This window comes from Ursus maritimus, unplaced genomic scaffold (genome assembly GCF_017311325.1).
Source record: "Ursus maritimus isolate PB19 unplaced genomic scaffold, ASM1731132v1 scaffold_36, whole genome shotgun sequence".
Taxonomy (NCBI): Eukaryota; Metazoa; Chordata; class Mammalia; order Carnivora; family Ursidae; genus Ursus; species Ursus maritimus.
In genome coordinates, this window is record NW_024426230.1 from 5526385 (window position 1) to 5549993 (window position 23609).

Sequence of the window (23609 nt, forward strand, 5' to 3'; positions counted from 1 at the left end):
ATTCTATACATTACTCAGTGCTTACAATGGTAAGTGTAGCCACCTTCTCTCACCATACAATGCTATTCAATATTATTGACTATATTCCCTATGCTGTACTTTTCATCTCTGTGACATTTATTTTCTAACTGAAAGTTTGTACCTCTTCATCCCTTTAACTATATCAGACATCCCCCCGCCCCCCGCCAACTTAATCCCTTCCGGCAACCACCAGTTTGTTCTATGTGCTTAAGAGTCTGTTTTCTGTTGGAATTATCTTTATTTATTCACCTATTTTTTCAACAAATACTTTTTTATTGAAATAGCATTAACATACAATGTTATATTAATTTCACGTGTATAACAACAGTTCAACAATTCTATGTTATTCAGTGTTCACCATGATAAGTGTAGTCACCATCTATTACCAAAGTTATTACGACATTATTGACCATATTCCCTATGCGATACTTTGCATCTCCATTTCTTATTTTATAACTGGAAGTTTGTACCTCTTTTTATTTTTTGAGTATAGTTGACACATAGTGTTAGATTAATTTCCAGTGTACAACATAGTGACTCAATATCTTTATAGGTTAGGCTGTGCTTACCACAGTGTAGCTACCATCTATCACCATAAAGCGCTATTTCAATAACATTGATTATATTCCAGTGCTATACCTTTTATTCCCATGACTTAATCATTTCATAATTGGAAGCCTGTGTGTCTCATTTCTCTTCACCCATTTGCCCAACCCCTACCCCCTTCCTTCTGACAACCCTCAGTTTGTTCTTGTACTTCTAGGTCTGATTCTGCTTTTTGTTTGTTTTTCAGATTCTATATATGAGTTAAATCATGTGGTATTTGCCTTTCTCTGACTTATTTTACTTAGCATTATACTCTCTGGATCCATCTATCTTGCTGCAAATGACAAGGTCTCATCCTTTTGTATGACTTAGTAATATTACACTGTGTGTGTGTGTGTGTGTGTGTGTGTGTACACATTCCAGATTTTCTTTATCCATTCTTCTATGATGAACATTTAAGTTGCTTCCGTATCTTGGCTATTGTAAATAATGCTACAATAAACATAAGGGTGCATATATCTTTTCAAATTAGTGTTTTTGTTTTCTTTGGATAAATACCCAGTAGTGGAATTATTGAATAATATGGTAATTCTATTTTTAACATTTTGAGGAATGTCCATACTTTTTTCCACAATAGTTGCACCAATCTACATTCCCAGCAACAGTGCCCGAGGGTTCCCTTTTCTCCACATTTTCACTAACACTTGCTATTTCTTGTCTTTTTGATGCAAGCCATTCTGACTGATGTGAAGTGATATCTTTAATTTGCATTTTCCATAATGATTAGTTATGTTGAGTATGTTTTCATGTGCCTGTTGGCCACATGTCTGTATGTCTTCTTTGGAAAAATGTCTATTCAAGTCCCCTGACCACTCTTCCATGGGAATGTTTGCTGATTTTGGTGTTGAGCTGTATAAATTCTTTATATATTTTGGATATTAATCCCTTACTAGATAGATCATTTGCAAATATCTTCTCCCATTCTGTAGGGGTTTTTTTGTTTTGTTTTATTGATGGTTTCCTTTGCCATGTAAAAGGTTTTCATTTTGATGTACCCCCAGTAGTTTATTTTTGTTTCCTTTGCTTGAGGAGGAATATCTAGAAAATGTTGCTAAAGCTGACGTTGAAGAGATTACTGCCTAGGTTTTCTTGTAGGAATTTTTGCATTTGGTATAATATGCATATTTTTGCATATGGTATAAGAAAGTGGTACAGTTTTAAACTTTTACATGGGGCTGTCTGGTTTTCCCAACAACATTTATTGAATAGACTATCTTTTCCCCATTGTATATTTTTGCTTTCTTTGTTGTAGATGAATTGACCACATAGGTGTGGGTTTATTTATGAGCTCTCTATTCTGTTCTATGGATCTATGCTTAATTTTGTGCCAGTACAATACTGTTTTATTACAGCTTTGTAGTGTATCTTGAAATCTGGGATTGTGATACCTCCAGCTTTATTCTTTCTCAAGATTGCTTTGGCTATTTGGGGTCTTTTGTGGTTCCATACAAATATTAGATTTTTTCCAGTTCTGTGAAAAATGCTATTGACATTTTGGTAAGGGTTGCGCTGAATCTGTAGATTGCTTTGGGGGTAGTATGAACATTTTAACAGTGTTTTTCCAATCCATGAGCATGGTATGTCTTTCCATTTATTTGTGTCCTGTGAACAGGACAGCCCTTCTATCAATGTCTTGCAGTTTTCAGAGTATAGGTCTTTTATCTCTTTGGTTAAGTTTATTTCTAGGTATTTTATTCTTTTTGGTGTGATCATAAATGGAATTGTTTTCTTAATTTCTCTTTCTGCTACTTCAAAATTAGTATATAGAAATGCAACATATTGCTGTATATTAATTTTGTATCCTGCAATTTTCCTGGATTTTTTAATAGTTTTTTGATGGAGTCTTTAGAATTTCTATATAGAATATCTTGTCATTTGGAAATAGTGACAGTTTTACCTATTCCTTACCAATTTGGATGCCTTTTATTTTTTATCTGCATGGTGCAGGCAGGGCTTCCAGTACTGTATTAAATAAAAATGGTGAGAGTGGACATCTTGTGTTATTCCTATTTTTAGCAGAAACACTTTCAGTTTTGATTATGATGGTAGCTGTGGAATTGTCATATATGGCTTTTATTATGATGATGTATATGTTCTCTCTAAAACCACTTGTTTCCAATGACCCTGTTTTCCAGTTCGTCAATCATTCTTCTGCATCCTCTAATCTGCCGTTGGTTCTCTCTAATGTATTTTTACTTGTTACTGAATTCTTCATCTCTGACTGGTCCTTTTTTAATTTTCTACCTTTGATGAAGTTCTCAATGAGATCATCCACTCTTTTCTCAAGTACAGTGAGTATCTTTATGACTATTTGAATTCTTCATCAGGCATATCGCTTTAGGTCTCCACTGTGATTTGTGGTGTTGTTTTTCTTTCATTTGGGACATCATCTTCTGTCTCCTCATTTTTCCTAACTCTTTGTTTCATTTTTATGTATGAGGTAGATCGGCTACATCTCCGGGTCTTGAAAGTAGTGGCCTTGTTTAGAAGATGTGCCGTGGTGCCCTGTCACACAATTGACACTGACCTCAAGAATCAGGGGTGCTAGGGTTGTCCCCTATGTAGGCTGCACACACCCACTGCCTTCAGTCTGGCTGGCTGCAGTTGACCTGCTTTGCCTGCGGTGGGCACACCGGGCAGGGTTTGTCACTGCACTGTTAAGAGACTTCTGAGGCTGCAACAGACTCATTTGTGGGCAGGCTGCTGGTTGGCCCTAGTGTCTGCAATTAGCCTCTCTGCCACAGTCGCAGTCATACCAAAGGGCAAGTCTCTTTGCCTATGCAGCTACCTGCAGGCAAGGCTGCTACCACTGCAGGCATGCTGATGTGTGGGCTTATCTCCCTTTCCCCTCTCCCTTTCTCCCCAGGGCTGGAGTCATTTTGGAGGGGTGCCAGTCCTGACCACGGCTCCTGCATTGTATGGAGGGGCAGGAGCCATTTTGCAGCTATTCCTGCCGGGAGAAGTGGGTTGGATGATGTGAATCATCAGGAGGGGTGGGTCATGCAGTGCTAACAAGGTAGATGGAGAGTGTTAGCACTGGCGCCTGTAAGCATCCAACTATCTCAGCCGGGCAGGGGAAAAGAAACAGGGCCCACCAGCACTTTTGTCTCTGGACAAATCTCCTGAATATCTCTGGCCCCTCCAGCGCATGTTCAAGATTAGTCAATAAATCTCCTTCACACAAACCCCAGGCACTTTCTAAACTGCGGCTTCTGTGCTGTGTCTCAGGAGTTGCTACTTAGTATGCCGGCTCTTCAATGGTGAGGACTCCGTTTCTTATCACTCTGCTGCTCTCCCACAGTTAAGTCCTGCTGGTTTTCAGAGCCTCATGTTACAGGGACTCACCTTCCCAGTGCGGGTCTCTAGTGCCAGGGGTGACCGGCGTCGGGTCTGATTCTCTTGCTTCTCTGTGTTTATGATGTCCCTCGCATTTGGGGTTAGTCTCATGCGGGGTTTGGTGCTTGAATATATCTCTGCTCTTTCTACCCTTTTTGATGGGCCTATTTCCCACAACTAGCTGTGGGAGTTCTTTTCTGCTAGTATTCAGGTCATTTACAATCTCATTTGCATGCTGCAGTTGTAATTTTGGTGTGTCCGTGGGAGCATAGGCTCCTCCTACTCTACCATCTTTCCTGTGCTCCAGTTTTTATTTGCAGTTGCCTGGTATATATTTTCTCATTTTATTTTTAATATTTATAATGAAAAAAAACTGTCTTTTTTAAGTTGCAGAACATAGGGAGATAAATTATTTCCTTTGATTATTTTTAATATTTATAAATTATGTTATTTTAGTCAATTACCTTATTTAGCATAGAGATAAGTTTGGAATTTTTAATTTAGTTTTATATATTTTATTTTAATGTACAAGTTAAGCCCATTTATATAACAGATGTTTCAATTTAGTTGTACCATGGATTTTTTTTTTTTTATATACACATATGCACAACATCAAATTTAGTTTGAATTTTCGGGGCACCTGGGTAGCTCTGTCAGTTAAGCATCTGCTTTCTGCTCAGGTCATGATACTGGGGTCCTGGGATCAAGTCCCACATCAGGCTCCCTGCTTAGCAGAGAGCCTGCTTCTCCCTCTCCCTTTGCCCCTGCTCCTGCTCTGTCTGTCAAATAAATGAATAAAATCTTAAAAAAAAAAATTAGTTTGAATTCTCTTATATCTCTCTCTCTTTCCTCTCCTTAATCATGTAATTTTAGTTAATATAATTAATGTTCTTGGTGTTTACTCTTACATATTTTTAAATTTTTAGCACTTATTTTTCTGCTCTAAATGATATCTTAAATATAATTATATGTAGATGATATGCAGATGTATTTATAGTGTAGATGTCTGTATTATAGGTGTTACTTGAAATGAGGCAAACTTTCAACATCTCTTACCCTTTCCTCATTTAATAATAGTATAATTACCTATTGTCAGAGTGTATAATATTTACAACACATTTTGTCACACTTCCCCATCTTTTTGGCAGGTTAAAAAATGTCTATAGCTTGTGTAATTGAAGGAGAATTTGGCTAGTTATGAAATCTTTGTCTCACTTTTCTTTCTTTAGTAACTTGTGGGTGGTACTCCACTGTCCTATCATGCGGAATGTTGCTATGAAGAAATCTGATGTCAGGATGATTTTCATTCATCTTCAAGTGAATTTTATTTTTTCTGGCTGCCCAAAGGAATATTGCTTTTTATAAGCCTAATAAATTTACTAGAATATGCTTCAGCTTGGTTAATGTTTTGTGCCCTTTTAATATGTAGACTCATTATTTTTAAGAAAAATGCTTGTATTTATTTGCTTTTAGTTTTTTCCTCTGTGGATTCTGTTTATGTGTAAATCAATCTTTTTTGTAATCTGAATTTCATATTTTTCCTAATCATTAATCTTTCATATCTTTTGTTTCATTTTGTTAATTTCTCTCAATTTTCCACAATTTTTTCCTTTGCTTTTCAGCAGTGTATTCTCCACCTTGCCCCTTTTAATTTAGAATTTCTGCAACAGTTTTGCCTGTCTTTTTTTTTTTTTCAGTTCTTTCCCAAAATTTTAACCTTTCTTTTTCTTCTATCTAGCCACATCTTTCCTGAGTGCTGTATTTCTGTTTTGAAGATTGGCTTGGTAATGATTTCACTAAGGTGTTGGGTTTTCTTTTTTAAGTCGTGTTGGAATTTTCAGCCTATGCTTTGTGTAAGCATTTCAAATGAAATATTCTTCCAGTGAGTTTTGCTTTTATTCATTGTTGTCTGTATGCTAGTATTCCCATTTTTCTTGTATCTTTTTTGGAGACACTATATTTACACTTTTTGTTGTTTTTATTTGAATTAGTTTAATTTCCTTGGGTTTTAATGTAATGTCATTGTAAGAATGGAGGGGCCACAGACTTTATCAGATTTTTCTGTTCAGGGCCTCTCTCTTTTGCTATAATGGCACGATTCAGATTATGAGACTGACGCATTGCCCACTGTCCCAAGAGGGCCTATAATGACACATCCTTATTTAAAAAATGGCTGTTGCGTAGGATGATTTAACCTTTATCTCTCACTCAGGATCTGATATAGATTGGGAAATCTTCTACTCTTAACTTACCTCAAACCCTGGTAGCCTCTGTGTTTTTCAAATGTTCCCTTTACTTTCAAATGCATTTCTACTTTTCCCATGAGTCAACTCTCGGACCCCAGATTCTTTCTACATGTAGTTTCTCTGCTTCTACATCTCCAAAGAATGAACTCTGTTAGATTCAGTCTGTCTCATTAACACTTCAGAATCCCAAATTACCTATTTTCCAGGAGAATGTATTTGCTATGCATCTTAGACCCCTACACATATCCTGATGTTGCTAGCATACTGCCACACAATTTTGGCTGCCCACATCAATTGTGCTGGTCTCAGTTGGTTTTGATCACACTTAAGTTTAAAGTGTGGTTCTGTTCCATGTGCTAGTCTCATTGAAGAAGTTGTTTGTAATTTTTCCTCTTTTTTTTTTTTTTTTTTGTTGTTGTTCAATATGATTTTCAGCCAAAAATATAGGAAAATAGGGAAGAAGTTGCTGTTCTGTTCTTACTAGACCTGGCTGTGTCCATTTAGCTCTTGATAAAACATGGTACATAACAAATTTCAGGAGAGATTTTCATGATCACTCAATCCTTCTATTTTAGAAATTCCCTCCTGAGAAAGCTGTTTTTAAAGAACAAGAATCAAATGGAATCAAAACACCACTTTATTAAGTGTGAGGAAGTACTCAGTCCCTCCAAATGCAGAACTTCCATAACCTTGGAATGGAGATTGCTGTTTAAACTGTGCTCTCTTTCTTTCCCCTTCATTTAACAGTTAAGATAGGCAAGTCTGCCTCAAATTCTAGCATCAGCTCTTCACTCTGCTGTGGGTGATGCCAGAAAACAGAAGAAGATAGGGTATAGCCAGCCCCTACCCAAGTGAGCTTGCTCAATGGGGAAAACAAAGCACAAGAGAAAGACTGAAGATAGGTTTGCTACCTAAAGCAAAGTAATCACACTATCTGGTAAAAAACATGACTTATCTTAGAGGTCAGGTTTTGTATGAATGTAGTAAGAGGGTAGAGAGTATGTTAAAAGCATGGGAAAGAGAATGGAAGTATGAAATATGTGTCTCCTAGTGAAGAATGAACAAATATGGGAAGAAAGCAAGGGATTTTTCTTCCTCTACACCTGACATATAATAAACACAGAATAAATTTTATTAAATACAGTTTATTTTTTAACATATTTCAACATTTATATGGGAAGTCACTCCCCAAAATTAAATCATCTTTGAAAATTTAATCCAAGTAACTTCATTTTCATGTAGTTTCTTACTTTGGGAATTTATTCATAAATGTTCCTTAATTAATTACACTGTGGACATGGATCACTCAAACCTAGTCATTTCTTGTCCTAGGAAATGCTGACCTATATAAAGCCCCGCCATAGCATTGACCTGCTCTGTTGTTGCCTTCCAAAATCAGGTCCTCCTGTAGAACAATCCTGATTAAGAGGTCTAGGACAGTATAAAGGGACTCATTTTCATTAGAAGAAATATTTTAGAGCATGTAAAGGCAAATTAATGTGATTATAATTCATCTCCTAATGTATGTAATCAACAATTGGTCAATATCCATAAATTATAAGAATATCTCCACATTCCTGTTAGGAAATTATTTCTGTTTTTCTCAGTACTATTTAGTGGGAAAATAGGAAAAAACAGTCCTCTCAGTAATACAGTTTAAACTTGCATACAGAAGCATAATTTCTCATTTGGATAGTTTTAATAAGCAGCCAAATTATAATGGGCTAGGAGTCTACATTTATCATATCTGGTGTACTTGCTTTGATCTCTGGTTGCACAGATTAGTTCCCTCCCAGTCCTGCTAATGGGTTGTTTTGTGGGTTGAGGATAGTTAAGCAAAAAAAATAGAGGGCCTCTTATCCAGGAAGATGGTCCTGCCTGCAAAAGTTCATGGTGAGATCAGGCTAAAAGCAAACCAAAACAAAAAGCAAACACCATGAGCAAAATAAAAAGTACTAAAAAAATACAAACTACCATGTTTGAGTGTTTTATTTTATGCCAGTATGGGTTTTAACAGCTCCATTTTAAAGATAAAGAAATTTAAATGCAAAGTGTTTCATCCAAGATCACACAACAAGCAAAAGGCAGAGCAGGGACTTGGGCCCAACTACTTTGCATTTCATAAACCAAGGCTTTCTTTTTTGCCACACTGGCTCTTCTAGAAGGCCCTGGATAAGCAAGTGCCAATTTGGACCATGAACAAAAAAGAGTGCTGGAAATTCCATTTTTTGTGGTGTTTTGTGAAAAATACATATGTGGCTAGAAGAGCTTAAAGAAATAGGTCCAGCTGGTTAGTTTATAGGATTTCAAACTTATGTGTCTAAAAATGAAGTCAACATATTTTCCCCAAGTCTATTTTGCTATGTGTCTCCTTCCTTAATGAGAAATACCAACAGCTACTGTATTTTAGAAACAAAAACTAGGAAGTCTTCTCTAACTCATCCCTCACCTATGTCAGCCTTTATATATATTGTCACATCCACTCAGATTTCCTTAATAAGTGTCAAGCCTGGATGCCTCTCATGATCTCCACTCCTATTATACTGTTTAAGAAAAGCATTCCTACAATAACATCCCAAATGTTTCTCCCCTATGTGTATCCTTCCCAGGCTCAGTCCATCTCCACCCAGTGCTTCACCCTATAATTCAGAGTGATTTTTCAGTGCTAGTTTAATCATGTTACTCTATCGTTTACAGTCCTTCTCAACTCCTCTCAGGAAAAAATCCAAAGGGTATAGTGTATAACAAAGATGAGAGTTCACCTCACATTCTCTAGTTGAGGAAGAAAAGTAAATTCAGTCGTTGAGGGGGGTGGTGAAACTGATCAGTTCAGGTTTGGACTTCTTTAATGTGAAGTGCTTATGGTATATCCCATTGGAAATATCCATCTGGCATTTGGATACACGTATGTTAGCTGGTCTTTGCTCTCACACAAGAAAGAAACTGGGCCAAGTTATTCATAGGAAAATATTAGTAAAACTGTTATCACTCATCCCAGGAGCATTTCTTTTGCATTAAACAATTTTGAGAAAATATTAATTCATACATATAATCTCAAAACATAGAACCTCAAGCACAGAGGAATTGAGTTGGAAAGATATTTTTAAAGGGTGGGTTTTGGTCCTTTAAATCATGATGCTTGTGTATTTCATATATGCGATAAGAGGTGCTCATTTTAGAGAAACTGCTGGAAAATTCACCGTGGCTGAAACATGCAAATCAGCACAGAATGTTTGCTGGAGGGTAAATCAGAGCAATGCCATTGAAGTAGCCTGTATATGCATATCTCATTGGTGACATCTTGAGCTCTGTTAATCAATTCCTATTTGAGATAAATGCATCTGCTTGTATCTCAAAAGACTAGATTCACAGAACCGTGACTAAGATATTTCATAGATGCTCTCCAAGGACTTTAAAAGATAGACGACAGGAAATTTACTAAATCCATACAGCTAACCTAGAGAAAAGGTTAAGCAAAACTCAGAATCCTCCTTTACAGTCTGCAAATTTTGATAAACAGTGTCCTAACTCTGTCCACCTATTTCTAGAGATATTTCATTGTAATGATATCTGTATTACCAGGACTTAGAAGAGGTGCTAATTCCTGTCCCAGAAAATAATGTATCTCAGAATTTCGTTCCTCCATTGACCATTCCCCTTCAAATATTTTAGAAGCAACACTTCCATCTTAGGAAAAACTGAACAAAAAGTATCTGACAAGGTAACAGAGAATGGTAGGATTTTATTCAGAAGGAAGCACTAGAGAACGTGGCTCACAATTATGCACGGAAGTCCTAAGGGCTATCTAGGACATCTTTACCTTAGATTATTTCTCTCCTAAATCATCGATAATCGAAGCCCTAGGCATTGTGAAGTAAACCCTGACTCTAAACAGACTCTAAGGGGTATCATTTTCGTGGTTCAGTTAACAAGAGAAGTGAAACTCACACCATTATTTGACTGACTTAAAATGTATCCTTTTTGTGTTTTAAGTTCTCCTACCCCATGTATTCGCCATTATTTGGCCGTTAGCATTCTCCTTGAAACTGTCCTCCTCTGTCTGTTTCTCCTCTTGTTCGCTGTGACATTTTTTTTTTTTTTTACACCATAGCTTCTAGCTATCCCTCAACCACAAAGGTAGTCGAAGCAACCTCCAAAAATACCAGCTCCCAGGAGCTGTTAGTTCTGTGCTTAGAGTATAAAACGGGTCTCAAGCCTGGGTAATAACTGAATTCATGAATCTCAATTCCCAGATGACATTAATAGCAGCATAGAGCAGGAAGCAGAGTTATGTTAATTTCTGCAGGTAATGTGTGAAAGCAGATAGGGAAAGCTTGAAAGGTCAACATCTGTCATGCAGGAGTGTTGCAAAATGTGATTGGCCAGTAAATGTCAACACCATGTTCTAAAATCTACATGCCACCCCTTCAATTTAATCTTAGCTTGCAGCCCAGCTAACAATCATGCAGCATGTTTCAAAAGCCCTTGAATTCTAAAATGGAATTGTATGATTGCATTCCCATGGCAATAAGACACCTGTAAATTACAAACTTGTCATTTAATCAGCATAAATATAGGGAGTTTGTGCAACCACCAGAATTTTTTTCATATCTATTTTCAGGGAAGGCTGAAGACCTCTTAATGATTATATACCGTAACGGACTGCAGGTCTAACTGTTGCCATGGTATTATGTACTTCTTTTCTTTTAAAGAAGTGACTGGAATGTAGAGCAGATAATGAATCTAATTGATTGTCTCCTGCTCCACACAGATATACTTTATATTCTCTCCCTTTTGTGCTCTTTCTCCCTTTCACTCCAGACTGGATTCACAGGTATACATTTGTTCAGTGACAAGAATGGCTGTTATACAGAGCAACTCCCACCTTATAAAAAGAAATAAATATAAAATAATCTGCTTTGAAAAATATCTATAATAAAAAAGTATATGTATAAAGAGCATAGGAGAAAATATTAGCATTCACCGCACAAACTGTCAGTTTAAATCAATGAAGAAGAAGATAATGGGATTTTTTGATGAACAAAAAGTATATAGTCGGTGCACTCATAGTGTCCAAGGTTATGTATAACAAGTTCTCTTTAATTTAATATGAACTTAAGTTAGTGAATCTTAAGCTTTCCAGATACACAAATTCAATTAGTCATTAGCATATTTGATAGGTAACTGGGTTTTTAGATTATAATTATTAACACACATTTGCCAACTGGATCCATTTACAACACAAAACACAAAATTTAATACAATTGACATCTATTCTCATACCATTTGCAAATACACCAAAAATAGAATTAATTTTTTTTAGTTGATACACAATGCCACATTAATTTCAGGTGTACAGCACACTGATTCAACTTCTCTATATGTTATGCTCACCACAAATGTAGGCTATTACAATATCATCTGTCACCAGACTATTACAATATCATTGACTGTATTTCCTACATAATGTCTTTTATTCACGTGACTTACGCATTCCATTACTAGAATCCTGTATCTCCCACTCCCCTTCCCCCATTTTGCTTATTCCTCCACCCCCCTCTCCCTGGCAACCATCAGTTCTCTGTCAAAAATAACATTTTAATAGAGGTGTTTTAGTTTGGGTAATTATTTTGGATAGAATCATAAATGGCTTCAGAGTACCCCGTCTTTCCCCATACAAAATAGACTTACAGACCTGAGATAGCAGAAAAGGGGTCCTGATGTGTTTCTTTGAATGAGATAAAAATTTATAGATGAGTGAATTTAGTCACTGGAGAGATTTGGTCAGAGCCACACAATCTGGTGAGCAGACTGGCTGGGTCTGTTTTTCTGACTCCTCGTTGAAAATTCTGGCTCCTTAGAATTCGGGTAACATTTTTACATCTCTCAAAATAACAATAAATTTTAAAAGAGATAACTTTTTCCTTTTTATTTTTTTATCTTATTTATTTTTTAAAGATTTATTTTTTTAAAGATTTTATTTATTAGAGAGCATGAGCAGGGAGGAAGAGGAGAAGGAGAGGGAGAGGGAGAAGCAGACTCCCTGCTGAGCAGGGAGCCTGGCCCGGGGCTCCATCCCAGGACCCTGAGATCATGACCTGAGCTGAAGGCAGATGCTTAACCCACTGAACTACCCAGGCACCCCTATTTATTTATTTTAGAGAGAGAGAGTGTGTGAGTGGGGGGAGGGGTTGAGGGAGAGGAAGAGAGAATCCTCAAGCAGATTCCCCGCTGAGCAAGGGGCTTGATCCCAGGACCCTGAGATCATGACCTGAGCCAAAATCGACAGTTGAATGCTTAACTGACTGAGCCACCCAGGTGCCCCAACTTTTTCCTTTTTAAAAGGAAATGGAGACAGGTGCACATCCCCTGAGTGACTGCTTACTGTCTTTAAGTTATGCAGGAGCATAAATGGTGTGCTCACGGTTAATGGGTTAGGTACTCCTATCAGGGTTTACAAAAGTTTAGATTAAAAAACAACAGAGGCTGTACTTTCAGGGATCATTTCTATAGTTCGTTACTAGAGAAGGTTCTCTGAACATGTAGAATATCCAAAAAACAAAACCAAAAACATTGTTTTAAGTAAGGACCACCAGGGGCGCCTGGGTGGCACAGCGGTTAGCGTCTGCCTTCGGCTCAGGGCGTGATCCCGGCGTTATGGGATCGAGCCCCACATCAGGCTCCTCTGCTGGGAGCCTGCTTCTTCCTCTCCCACTCCCCCTGCTTGTGTTCCCTCTCTCGCTGGCTGTCTCTGTCTCTGTCAAATGAATAAATAAAATCTGTAAAAAAAAAAAAATAAAAAATAAAATAAATAAATAAGGACCACCAGATAGAAAATACTGAATTATCACAAAACCCTTTGATTTTATTGACAACTTAAAATACAAATTTAATTCCTGCCTGTGAATATGTGAAATGTATTTTCTTTATTTGACTGATGCTATGCTATTGAAGATAAAGCACTGGTTAAGGATGCCCACTTTTTATTCTGCTCAAACACTTGTTAAGCACATACATTAATCAGCACAGCTTCCTACTTTCCACCGTGAACTAGTTGGACAGGCTTTTAATAATGCTGAGAAACCCTTTAGTCACAGTGCGAGTGGGACGTTGACTCCCTACTGTTGGCTGTGGAACTTTGGGCAAGATGAGCCATACAGGTTGTCCTTTGCCAGTTTGTCTAATTCAAGAGTATGTCACCTCCCTTTCATGCTTAAACTAGTAGATGTTATGTATGAATATATAGTTGAATGAATCAATATGAACAATGCCACATTTTACAGAAATCTTAATAATGCAGCTATACATGGGGCAGAAAGTGCGTAGGACCAATGACCACTACACAATGGCATCAGCAAAATATTGTCGAAGACAAACCAGACGTAGCCATCCCATTCAGTCTGATAAAGACTTTGATTTTCATTTTCAGCAACAAAGGGTAAGCTGGTTCTCCAATTCAGGGGGATAGGACCACCAGATAGAAAATACTGAATTATCACAAAACCCTTTGATTTTATTGACAACTTAAAATACAAATTTCAGAACTGGAACTGAATCTGAGAAGATCGAAAAAGGGCCTCTTTGAAACCACAATCATACAGCCGAGTGTTACCGAGGTCCTTCATTGTTTGAGGGAGGTCACCGGGGCTGGCACTGTTACCTCAGCCACAGCATTGAACTTTTTACTAGTAAGGAAGCAAGAACTACTGTTGAACTCAATTCCCTCCAAACAGGAATCATTTTAAAAACAAGTGTCTTTTCCTCATTTGAATATAAACTAGACACCAGGGCTTAGGTTCATGTCCTCAGTTAAGAGTTAACCTTGATACAATTCCAGAGGCCCTCTTTCAAAGGGTGTCAGGGCAGTGTAGGAAATCATAAAATTCTAAGAGGTTTTGATCATTGCACTGCTTCTCTTCCCCACATTTAGTTTATCACATAAAGAATTTGCCCATGGGGATTTTTCAGACTGAATTGGCAAGTATGAAGTTTTAATGATTCCAACTAAATCAGGGACATGTCCTATTCCACGTTTAAATGAAAAAGTTTCACCAAGTCCCATTAGTCATCAGAAGTATGATCAGTAACATGACTGTATCATTTTCTCTTTTTTGCGAAGTGTACATTGAAAGAAATTCCACTGTATTTGTGACTTTTAGAAGAGTTGTGGGTAATCTTTAAAAAAACATTTTTATTTAAACTTCCCAGTTCCTGAAATGGCCAGATACACCCTCTGCGTTCTTCCCTTGAAGACGAATTCTTATTAATACGCCGTAAAACTTCATCTGAAATAATGTCAATGTTACGGTTTATTATACACTACCTCCTATCTCATACATCACCAATTCATTGCTATATGCTGGTGATTCCTAAATTTATATTATCCTCTCTTTTATAAATACCATAGCAAAACATCCACAAGAAACCTTTCTCTAGATACCTTCCAGGAACCTCCCACACACCATGGACAAAAATGAAATTAAATACTTTTCACCTCCTTCTTCTGTAATTGTTGTCTCACTTACTGATGCTGGTTTAACCTAGGACAAGAAACTGGAATTATCTTTGCTCCCTTCATCTAGATTATTCCCAAAATATGAATAGTAGCAAATATTGACATCAGAAATCCACTCATGACTGATCCCCTTTCCTCCACCCTTCTGCTTTAGATCAGCCTATATTATGGTCCAGAGACTACAGAGAGTCGATGATGGTGATGATGATGATTGCTATTACAAGAACTCCTGGAAGAAAGGAAAAAATAACCACTGGGAAACAAATAGTTCTCTGGTGTAAGAGTCTTTACCCTCCTCCAGAAACAGTATCATAAGTACAGGAAATGCAGTTAATAAGTGGCATAGATTACATGCTTATTATATGATCGCGCAAGAGAAGTTTAAAGTGAAGCCGGAGATGATCCTATTCCAGTAACCAAATGACAAGTGAAGGCAGGGAGAGATCGCCCACGTAAAAGTCTTTGTAGTCTTATTCAAACTTTAATGTGTTAAAGCTAACAACCAAAGGGTCATCATCTTGGTTATCATCTCCGTAACCGATGACCACTATTTCATGGCTTTAGGTCCGGGCATTCATGTCAAGAACTAGATAACATACAAACAAAAACTTTTATTTTTCTTCTGAACTCTCACATTTCTTCCTTTCCCCCTTCTTATCATTCTTCTGGAAATCTTCTGAACTATGCCTTTCCATAGAAAGAGGAACTTTTGCCCATTACTTTGATCTTGCCCCGTTTCCCTTCTGTTATTTCTGAGATCGTTTCATTCTCTGCAAATGTTACACAGTAGTGTGGGAGCCTAGAGGATATGGGATCAGTGTATAATATTTGCATTTATTGGTGGTTCCTGGATATAATGCATTAGTTGAAAAACAGGCAAAAGGAGTATCTATTCTGAATAAGAAGCCCTTTGGCAGTTGATAAATGTATAGCTTCTTGCTCCACTGTGTAGACTATTGGCTCCTTTACTGACATACATTCTGGAGAATAGTGAGGAGGAATTAAAAGCAGACATGTCTCAGCAGTGATGGCGAGAGTAGGCCATCTAGTCAAAGGGTTGAGGTACTGTTTCCACCTGTTTAAAAAAGCTGTTGAAATGTAAAGACACTAGTGTTAGTTGAACAGTTTATAACATCTACTTTTTTGCAACTGTTTTATATAGAATTATCCCATGGAATACTCACAGAAATGATGATAGAGCACCAAAGTTGAACCGAAAGAAGGAATGGAGCTAAATCTCTTACCTTTTAAGTATATCATTCTACAAACTGTGAAATTGGTTGAAATCAACAATTTTGATAATGAGACTCTTTACTGAGAATGAGCCATCCGTTTCCCCATATTACTTTTGTCTGCCAATCACACATTTTATTTTCCTACTCAACAAACAGCATATTAAACTTACTTGTAAAATACATTTTGATATTGTAGAATTTCATTGTCAAATATTTTACACAAATGCACACACTTACATACACACTTCTTCCAAATATGGAAGAAAAGCAATGATCCTAAATTCAACTATCAAATACTACTAGCTACATTTTTACTCGACTGTAGTTTAGAAACATTTTCAAGAATCCTGACCCCTTTCCTCATCTGGCAGAGAAGATTGAATGGGTCTCCTCACTATACTGATGATAAGAAGGCAAAGATAAACCAGAGAAGTCATGCTTGCCTTTAGGGATTCACCTGGTAAATTGGTGCTTAAAGAGTGCTGTCAATAAGTTAACTTCTTTACTGTCAGGGCAATTCTGTACTGGCGGTGAGATGGACAAGATGACCGAATAGATCTTTTTTCATCTCAAGATCCAAAGTTTCTTTTCAAGGAATTGTGACTGGAGAACAGAAACAGTGTTTAGGGCCTGTTCACAAACTCTTAACTTTAAAAGAACATGCATTGTATTATGTTCTTTCTTTAGTGAACTGGTTTAAACTAAAAAAATCTTTATTCACATTTTGCATCGCTTCTTTCCTTCCCTCCTCCCTCCCTTCCTTCCTTCCTTCCTTGCTATATTTATTGTTTAAATATTGATAATGGTTAAGAGCCATTCCAGGACTTAATATTATAGGGTGAAGATTTCCTCTTATGCCTTTTTTGTTCTCCTAGCTTCCACAGTACCTTAAAAGGAAGACTTTCTTCTTCCATTTCTATATCTTTTAGTCAGCAGAGAGATACAGTGAAATGGCTAAAAACACAAAATTTAGAACCAGGTTGGGTTTTTATTTATTTATTTTAATTGAAGTATAATTTATATACAGTGTGATATTAATTTCAATGTACAACCTACTGATTCAATAATCCTGTACATTACTCAGTGCTCACCGTAAGTGCAGTTGCCATCTGTTACCATAAATGTTATCATGTTATTGACCATATTCTTTATGCTGTACTTTTCATCTCTGTGACTTATTTATTCTATAACTAGAATCTTGTGCCTCTTAGTCCCCTTTATCTGTTTCACCCATCCTCCCACCCACCTCTCTCCTGGCAAGCAACCACCAGTTGTTCTCTGTATTTAAGAGTCTATATTTTGGTTGGTTTGTTCATTTGTTTTTTAGATTCTACATAGAAGTGAAATTTATATGGTATTTGTCTTTGTCTGCCTTATTTTACTTAGCATAATATCCTCTAGGTTTATCCATGTTGTCACAAATGGCAAGATCTATTCTTTATGGTTGAGTGATCCATTGTACGTATGTGTATACACATATACACACACATATATATACACCATATCTTCAGTCATTCATTGATTCATTTATTGTAAAGCCAGTATAGTGAACATACAGTGTTATATTAGTTTCCAGTGTATAATATAATGATTCAACAATTCTGTTACTCAGTTCTCATCAAGATAAGTGCACTCTTCATCCCCGTCACCTACATTACCCATGCTCCCAACTACCTCCGCCCTGTTAACCATCCCCTTGTTCTCTGTACTTAAGAGTCTGGTGGTTTTTTTTTTTGGTGTATCTTTTTTACCATTATCTCCTTTTTCATCTACTGATGGACACTTGGGTTGGTTCCATATCATGGCTATTATAAGAAATGTTGTAATAAACATAGGGATGCATATATCTTTTTATATTAGTGTTTTTGTTTTCTTTCAGTAAATACCCAGTCATGGAAATCCTGGATCATTTGGTATTTCTATTTTTAATTTTTGAGGAACCTCCATACTGTTGTCCACAGTGGTTGCACTGATTGAATTTCCACCGACGGTGCGTAAGGGTTCCCTTTACTCCACATCCTTGCCAACAACGCTTGCTATTTCACGTCTTTTTGAGTCCACCCCTTCTGACAGGTGTAAGATGATATCTCATTGTGCTTTTAATTTGCATTTCCCTGATGATGAGTGATGTGGAACACCTTTTCATGTGTCTGTTGGCCATCTGCATATCTTTGGAAAAATGTCTGTTCCGGTTTTCTGCCCATTTTACCTTGTCTATGTCGAAAGCACAGATTTTAGAACCAAGTTAGGTTTTTAAATATAACCCTGTCACCTATTAGCTATATGACATTGAACAACTAACACCAACCTCGTTCTTCCTCAGTTTGCTTATCTGTAAAATGGAGAAAATAGCACTTATCTTATATGGCTGTTGTGAGAATAAAATGAGCTAATATATTAGAAGAATACCTGGCGCATGCTAAGTGTTGAACAGGCGTTTGATTCTGTTGCTTTTATTAGGAGGATGGTTATTATTGTGGCAGTTCTTTTTTTTTTTTTAATTTTATCTGTTCATTTATTCATTTGAGAGAGGGAAGAGAGAGCATGAGCGGGGTGAGGAGCAGAGAGAGAAGCAGACTCCCTGCTGAGCAGGGAGCCCAACGAGGGGCTCAATCCCAGGACTCTGGGACCATGCCCGAGGGGAAGGCAGACGCCCAACTGACTTGAGCCACCCACGCTCCTCTGTGGCAGTTCTTATTAAAGGCACTATACTTTTTTTTTTTTTTTTGAGAGAGTGCATATGAGAGAGAGAGAGAGCATGGGCAGAGGGAGGAGCAGAGGGAGAAAGAGAAGCAGACTCCCCGCTGAGCAGGGAACCCGATGTGGGGGCTCAATCCCAGGACCCGGGATCATGACCTGAGCCGAAGGCAGATGCTTAACCGACTGAGCCACCCAGGCACCCTAAAGAATGTTAAATTTTTCTCTAATTGTATGCATTAGATAAATCAGTTTCAGAAATCATGCCACATTAAGACTCCACATTAGATGAGTGATGGAGTGGTTTTTGCATTAACCTTGCTAGGTTAGGATGGTAGTGTTGGAGAAATAAGAAACCTACACATCGTAGAGGCCTTTGTAATTGAAACAATGAAGTTATCTTGGCTGAGTGAGGGAAGAAGTGTGTGCAGCCATCACTTCCCTATCATGGCACTGAGTGTGGATAGTTACTGGAGACCCCAGTGTTGAAAATAAGTAAGATTCAGTGGATTTTTAGAAAGACCATAGTTTGCGTTTGGTAGATGCGTTTTAATTAAACCAATACCTTATTTATGATGAATGACAAAATCTTTCCATGTTTCAACTAACTTTAAATTCAGGGGACCATCAGAATCAAAACTACCCTTGAGTTCTTGCTCACTGGCCATGGTAGGAATGTTGCTTCCATTGCATTTTCAGAACTCATTGAATCCTCAGGTGCATAACTTATTTATGGTTTTATCTTGTTTAGGGACTGAGCCTCTTGTTTACTAGACTGTGAGTCACTTATGAGTAGTAGCGACATTTCTTTAATCTTCATAGGTCTCAACATCTAACACACTGGTATAGAATAGGTTTTTATTAAGTATTTGTGGAATAAAGGCATCAATAAATGTCATCTGCCACTTATTAATGTTTAAGACTACTTATTCCCCCAATGTGATGTCACCATGGTTGTCTGTCCTCACGCATTTCATTATTGAGGCAGAAAAAAAGTGAACGGGTAGCATATGACTTAGTAAATATGAATTTACACTACAGAACTGGGATTTGCCTTTTAGGTTCTTCAACTTTCACAAATTCAATATGTAGTCACATTTTCAGTGTTTACAAATGTCTACTTATTCCTGGAAATCCTGGAAACTGTTGCTGCCATATAATTTTGTGCTGTAAAATCTCTGGATCTGGGTACATATGGACAAAGTCAAACTGTTAGTATATTTTATGGTGCATAAAATATATCAAATGCATAATTTATATTTTCACTGAGTTTTCTGTATTATTGACCATGAGTTTTCTATAGCCTATAATTATCTTGCTTATTTGAAAGCTAAAATTATAAGAAAGACAGTGTTCTTCTAGNNTCTTTCCCTTTACTCTCATATACCAAAAGAACGGTTCTCTGAAGGTACAAATAATTAACATATATTTCTACATTCTGTCTTTTTTGGGAAGAAAGCAAACTTCAAAGTAAGGGAGGACTTGGATGAGGATGCTGAAGTTGCAAATTCTTTACATAGAGAATTTCCAGCTCAGGTTTTTCAGGGGGAAGAAATGCTTGAGAAAAATCTTCCTATCTTTGCCCCTAAGGAAATAAAGTTACAACCACAGCCACCTAATCTAATCACTTTTCTTATTCCTTTCATAGATTCATCTCACGGGCGGACTGGTTTTCCTCATTTTCATTCTTTTCATGCATTCTTTTTTAGCCTCTGATTCCCTCTTGATATCTATTGAAAAGTGCACGATTGCAATTTTAACATTAAATTTCTCTCTCATACTGCTTGTCTCTTTTCCTCTCATTGATCCAAAGGGGTGTGCCAAGTCAATGGAGCAAAGTGAGCTTAATTCTTCCTTTGGCTTGTTTACCTTCCTTCTTATCAACCAGCAGCAATTAAAAGACAGAACACCTCAGTTCTTTTCTTTGATATAATTAGATGAGTAATTCCTAAGGAGATCTGCTTATTATTGATTCTTTTCAACTTTTCTTCCTTTCCCCCATTCTCACTGCATCCCACTTCACTCCCTCCAAAGTTAGCCACAGAAGTGGGACATATGCTCAGAAAAACATTTAGATTGCTAATGATTCTTCTTAACATCTGTTACACTGCTACTGAACAGTTGTTGTTTCTTTAAGGAGGCTCAAGGGACAAGACCTATGTCACCTTAATAGTGGGTACTTTTTGGAAGTAGTAAGCCCTGTGCCTTTGGGAGCTCTCCAAAAGTGCTATTGTGTACATACATAAACTTAATGTTTCCAGTCTTACTTTTTTTTTTTTTTTTTTTGGTCCAGGGCAGTATTTCTGATTAGAGTACTTTGTGTTTGGTTATTGTTAGTACTTGACAGGGATTGGTTTTTTCTTTTTCTTTTTCTTTGTCTTATTCCATTGCTCATTACAGTTGCACTTTTAAAGAGAAACACTATTAAGTACAAAACCTCTCTCATATCACCTATCGAATTGGATGTGAGCTTTTTATCAAAAAAATTTAAATGGGCTTTGATACCAACAACTCAATCTGTATGATAATTCACAATAAGGAAATGACTTGAGAATATGGTCTGAGACCAAATTTTTCTTTTCTGTTCAGTAAATGCATGTGTACTTATTCACAAACACTTTGCATGAGAAGGAATAAAAAAGAATTGCTTTTAAATATATCTTCCCAGGGTATCCTGGAAATATTCTCCTACCTTCATGTTACCAAAAATGTTATTCACACCTTCAGACCACAGGGGCCAGAGATTACTGGGGAGACTAGATGTGGTTCACATAAAAATTAGCTCTCTGGTAATTCAAAAAAGTGGCGAAAGATCTAAAAGGAATTTAGGAAGTCAGGTTAAAAAAAAAAAAAAAAAGAAACTGATAACTGAAACAGAACTTAAAATAAGTATAAAATGATAATGGTTTGCTAATTTTTTCCATTTAGGTTTAGATTAAGTCAAATTTAATATCTACTTTAGACTTGTATTTATTACATCTGTTTTATATACAAATATGTATAGATAGATGACATAGTAGAGAGATGGATAGCTTTCTCATATTGTGCACAGTCTTGATATTTCCCATTGTCTTTCAACTGCAAAAGCCCTATGGCAACCTCTGGTGGATGAATCAATTATGATACTGGAGAAAATAACCTATCTTTAGAGGAATTTATATAACTATAAAGACTATCTTTTACTTCGCATAACAAATCAAAACTCTAATATCAATAATGTAAAATGCAAGTTATTTTTCATCTGACACCTTGAAGCAAATATCATGGTTTGCGGTTGTTTTGCTTTGATTTGATTTGTTTGTTTGGTTTTTACCATCTTAGGAAAATCCAAGTAAAAAACAAAAGCAACAATCAAATTAACTCAGCTCCCTGGATTATTCCACTTTTGATTTTTCATTCAGCTATAACTAGGGTGGGTATAAGTACTCTGATATTTTAGGAATTTTGTTATGGAGATTATTCATAAAAGTAAATTATCTGTAGTTTGTTAAGCCAATTAAATGACCGCTAATCTCATACAAGTTTTCTCTGGGATGGATAATGCAATTTTGTACCAAGGCATGGAATTTAAAAGCTAAGTGGTTTTTGTTCCCTCTTTCCTAAATATTGTTCAATAGATGACATATCACTTAAGAAGTAATTGGAATCTTAAAAGTGTTGTAGACAACAGATGTTAATTGGCATAAAAGAAATAATGGTACAGCTTAAACAGATTATGCAAAAGTAGCACTGGAAGAAACTAGTACAAAACAAAATACGACAAACAGTAACCGTTTGTGACTAATTCTAGATCTGAGATTCCCTGACTTAAGACCATTATGTTTTTCAAATACATTAAAATTGTGCTTCATAATTGAGTTTCAGTTTAGTTACATAAAATGAAATTCCTATGTGAAAAGTTTACATACTTGGACAGTTCATTATTTTACTTTCTTTTTTTTTTTTTTTTAAGACTATTTATTAGAGAGAGAGAGAGAGGGAGAGCAAGCATGAGCAGTGGGGAGGAACAGAGGGAGAGGGAGAAGCAGACTCCCCACTGAGCAGAGAACCTGATGCAGGACTTGATCCCAGGACCCTGAGATCATGACCTGAGCTGAAGGCAGACGCTTAACTGACTGAGCCACCCAGGTGCCCCTTATTTTGCTTTGTTAAATTTTAATTTTTAAGAGATAATGGTAAACTTTTGAATTAAAATGAATATAAATCTCATTGTGCAATCTGTCCCCCTTCATTTTACACATACCTCAGTATAAGACCACTCAAGCTCTTATCCAATGAGAAGTTTCAGATATGGGAGACTTCAGAATAATCCAGCAAAGTCTGATTCTACCCAAGGCTCTCACAGTGGTTTTCTAAGCCTTTTGTTTTACATTTTCATGTGTCTGAAATTTGTATGCATCCTACAATTAATGACGGATCATATTTTAATGATTTTTTTTCTTTCTTAGTGAACATAAAATCATGGTACATCTTACCATTAATGACATGTTAGGGTCAGTAAACGTTAAGTAGGTGCCAAAGAATATATTGAATTTAGGAAGAACCCATCAGTCAGATTATGCAGAATATTCCTTTTTAAGCAATAGCTAACACTTGATGCTTTTAATCCTTCTTGTTGTTATGTTACCTAGAATCCATCCAAGTCACTCACTAAATTTTTAAGCTGATTACATTTTCCCTCATTTTTCTATCAGCCAGTTCTCCAAAGTACAGCTTTATGAGAGAAAACAGTGACCCTGGAATAGATCATATCTGTTAGACCGTGTGGCCACAGTACAGATCATATATGTGAGATTTGTGGAACATTACCAGTGAGGTACTCAAGTGGATTTTTATAGTGCAGCACTCAAAGTAACCTCGTATACGCTTAGATGGTATTTCATTATGTAAACAGATTTTCCTTTATAGATCCTAAACTTTAAAAATATCCAGCCAGTCAGGGAAACTTTCTTA

General features: G+C 36.7%; 1 pseudogene; it reads left to right on the forward strand.

Annotated features, from left to right (window-relative positions):
• The first annotated feature begins 12691 nt into the window (after positions 1-12691).
• Positions 12692-12787, forward strand: LOC121100317 (annotated as a pseudogene).
• The last annotated feature ends 10822 nt before the right edge of the window (positions 12788-23609 follow it).